The sequence below is a fragment of the Lactuca sativa genome, chromosome 3, assembly GCF_002870075.4.
Source record: "Lactuca sativa cultivar Salinas chromosome 3, Lsat_Salinas_v11, whole genome shotgun sequence".
In the NCBI taxonomy this organism is placed as follows: domain Eukaryota; kingdom Viridiplantae; phylum Streptophyta; class Magnoliopsida; order Asterales; family Asteraceae; genus Lactuca; species Lactuca sativa.
The window spans coordinates 22,594,263-22,598,543 of record NC_056625.2 but is presented as its reverse complement, the minus strand read 5'-3'; positions in this window follow the sequence as shown (position 1 = coordinate 22,598,543).

Genomic DNA, 4,281 nt, shown 5'->3' with positions numbered 1-4,281 from the left:
CGACACCTCCTCCCATACAACAGCTCAAAGGGCGGCATGCTAATGCTCGAATGATGGCTGTTGTTATAAGAAAACTCCGCCAAGGGAAAATACGTGTCCCAAATCCCGCCGAAATCCAACACATATGCTCGGAGCATGTCCTCGAGTGTCTGAATCGTCCGCTCACTCTGCCCATCAGTCTGTGGGTGGTATGCGGTACTAAAATGCAGTTTGGTACCCAATTCCTCATGAAACTTCTTCCAGAATATGGAAGTGAAACGTACATCTCGATCTGAGACAATCGAGATAGGCACTCCATGCCGCGATACCACCTCTCTCACGTACATCTCTACCAACTTCTCCACGAAAGAGCTCTCACTGATGGCCAGGAAGTGAGCACTCTTTGTCAACTTGTCCACAATCACCCAAATTACATCAACACCCCTCGCGGTCCTTGGCAATTTGGTGATGAAATCCATGGTAATCTGTTCCCATTTCCACTCGAGAATCTCTAATGGCTGCAGTTTACCATGTGGACGTTGGTGCTCGGCCTTAACCCTGCGACAGTTCAAGCATCTCTCTACAAACCATGCGACATCCCTCTTCATACAGGGCCACCAATATTCCTTTTTCAAGTCCAAATACATCTTAGTGGCCCCGGGATGGATCGAGAATTTCGATCGATGAGCCTCTTCCATCAAAATGGTACGCGTTTCGCCCACGGACGGTACCCATATCCGACCCTGAAATGGCATAAGCCCCCGACTATCGGTAACAACCTCCGATACCAGCCCGACAACCCACTCTCTCTTCAAGCTTTCTGGCCTCACAGCCTCAGCCTGGGCCCCACGAATAGCATCCAACACCAGGGTCATCACTGTCAATCTCAAACAAACATCTCGCATTGGGGCACCCTCCGCCATTTGGCTTAGTGCATCGACTACAACATTAGCCTTGCCCGAGTGGTACAGGATCTCACAATCATAATCCTTGACCACGTCCAACCACCTCCTCCGGCGCATATTCAGGTTGCGCTCATCCATCAAATACTTCAAGCTCTTGTGGTCCGTGTATATCATACACCGAACCCCATACAGATAATGTCGCTAGATCTTGAGAGCGAACACTACCGCTCCCAGCTCCAAATCATGAGTGGGATACCTCGACTCATGAGGCTTAAGCTGCCTCGATGCATATGCTATCACATTCCCCCTCTGCATAAGCACCGCTCCTAATCCGGATATCGATGCATCACAATATACCACAAAATCCTCCATCCCTTCCGGAAGGGCTAACACCGGGGTTTCGCATAATTTCTGGCGAAGTGTATCGAACGAGGTTTGCTGCTCTGGACCCCAAGAAAACACAGCACCCGTTCGGGTCAATTTGGTGAGTGGCACGGAGATCTTGGAGAAATCATTAATAAACCTCCGATAATAGCCGGCCAAACCCAGAAAGCTCTTGATCTCGTTGGGTGATCTCGGCACCTCCCACCTCATGACCGCCTCAATCTTGGCCGGATCGACCAATATCCCAATCTGGTTAACGAGATGCCCAAAAAACTAAACCTCTCGTAGCCAAAACTCACATTTAGAGAATTTGGCATAAAGCCTCTCCGATCTCAGAACTCCGAGAATCTCCCTCAAATGCTCCTCATGCTGCTCTCTGGATCTCGAATACACCAATATGTCGTCGATGAACACGATCACTGAGAGATCAAACATCGGTCTGCACACCCTATTCATGAGATCTATGAACACCGCCGGTGCGGTTGTGAGTCTGGAAGGCATCACCACGAACTCGTAATGCCCATAACGAGTCAGGAATGCTGTCTTCTGGACGTCCTCCTCCTGCACCCTCACCTGATGATACCTAGACCTCAAATCGATCTTGGAGAACCAAGATGCTCCGTGCAACTGATCGAAAAAATCATCGATCCTCGGCAATGGGTAATAGTTCTTGACTGTTATCTTATTCAACTCACGATAATCAATGCACATCCAGTGCGAACCATCCTTCTTCTTGAAAAAAGAATAGGTGCCCCCCATGGCGAACTGCTCGGACTGATAAACCCCTTCCCCAGCAGCTTCTGGAGCTACGAGGATAAATCCTGCATCTCCGGAGGCGTAAGGCGATAAGGTGCCTTGGCGATAGGCGCAGCTCCTGAAACCAATTCAATACCGAACTCTACCTGCCTCACCGGAGGCACACCCGACAACTCCTCTGGAAACACATCAGGAAACTCACGCACCATCGGGACCTCATCAACTTACTTCGGTCTCTCTAAATCAACCCTCGCATCCATCACATATGCCACAAATCCCTTACAGCCCTGCTGTAGACTCTGTCTCGCTCGGGCGGCCGAGCAAAATGCTGACCCCGTATGTGTACCCTCGCCGTACACCATAAGAACTCCCCCACTAGGGTCTCGAATCGTCACTAATTGACGCTCGCAGTCTATCACATCTCCATATCGGCTCAACCAATCCATACCCACTATAACACGCACGTCCCCCATCGCGATCGGAACCAGATCTATCGGAAACTCCACACCGAAGATCTCAAGGACACATCCTCGAATCACATCCGAAGCATACACTGCTCGCTCATCAGCTATGGAAACTCGCAGAGGCCGATCCAACGCCTCTCGACGGATACTAATATGCTGACTAAATGCTACGGAAACAAACGACCGAATCGCACCCGAGTCAAATAATACCAAAGTAGGCACATAACTCACAAGAAAAGTACCTACGCATATCATCATATAAGCATAAAACTCAACTCAAATAAAAGATGAATAGAGAATACATACCAGCCACAACATCGGGCGCCGCGCGGACTTCCTCCGCAGTCAACTGAAATGCTCTCCCACGAGCCTTCAGGGCCTCGGCCTTCACCGGCCGAACCTCGGTAGCCCTAGTAGTAGGCGCAGACCCCTGCGCTGACCCCTAAATAAGCTGAGGGCATTCGGCCTTCCGATGGCCGGTCTGGTTGCAATGAAAGCAAACTGAAAATCCATTGGGGCAATCCCTCGCGATATGCCCCTCCTTCCCACACTTGTAACATACTCCAGCTCTGCACGAACCCTCGTGACTCTTACCGCACTTCCCGCAAGTGCGGCCCTTCGCGCCCCCAGATCTCGAATCAGCGGGTGTAGCCTGCTTGGCTGCCGGCTGCGACTGAGCCGGCCGCCGATCCACCCTCTGTGACTCGACCTCCTCCCTGGCCTGAGTCTCCAACTCGATCTCCCTCTTCCGGGCATTCGCCTGAAGCTCAGAAAATGTCCGGTAAGTCGAGTTCACCACGAACTCCCGTATATCTCTCCTCAGAACACTCAGATAACGGCTTATACGAGCCTGCTCAGAGGATACCTGCTCAGGGAAAAACATCGCCCTCTCATGAAACTTCCTGGTAATCACTGCCACATAATCAGTACCCTACTTGAGGGTCAAGAACTCCTGAATCAACCGTTCCCTCTCCACCGAGGGAACATACTCCTCTCTGAAGATAGCGGTGAACCTCTCCCAGGTCACCTCGGAAATCTCAGCCAAAGTGAAGTTCGCCGTCACGACCTTCCACCAATCCTTCGCTCCCAGGCGGAGCCGATTCAGGGCGAACCGAACCCTCAAGTGCTCTGGACAAGAACATGTATAGAAACACCCCTCGATGTCAGAGATCCATCTCATAGCTGCAATCGGGTCCTGCGTCCCGTTGAACTCTGGTGGCTTCGTGTTGCTGAACTCCCGGAACAACAACCAGTCACCTCCCTGAGGTCTGGCAGCAGCAACAGCAACAGTAGCTGCAGCTGCAGCAGCCTCAGTTAGCGCTGCATATCGCTCATCAAAAGTCTCAATCAAAGTGGTCTTGATGTCCTTAAACATCTCAGGAATCTCAGCCCGGATGGCCGCAGCCACCTCCTCGTGAATCAATCGACGGATCTCCTCTTCGCTGACACCACTGCTCTCAGGTGTGTGTCGAGTCCCAACCATGATGCCTCTAAAATACAACAAAAATTATCAGAGACTCGATCGAGCATACACATACCTGATGACGCAACCCTACTTGTCCTCCGTTGTCCAAAAGATTCTTACTTGGAATGCCCACTGATCCGGTGTCTTCAGTAGTACGGGCCCAATACTACTGACCACACCGCATCAACATTCACTCCAAGTCCTCCTCCTTGGATTTTGGATTACAAGTACTCTATTCTCATGAGCTCCTAACTGCTATCTACTCGCTCTCAAAGCATCTCAGCAGCAGAAATCTCCTAGGCTAAGGCATCACAAATCAGGCCACTCT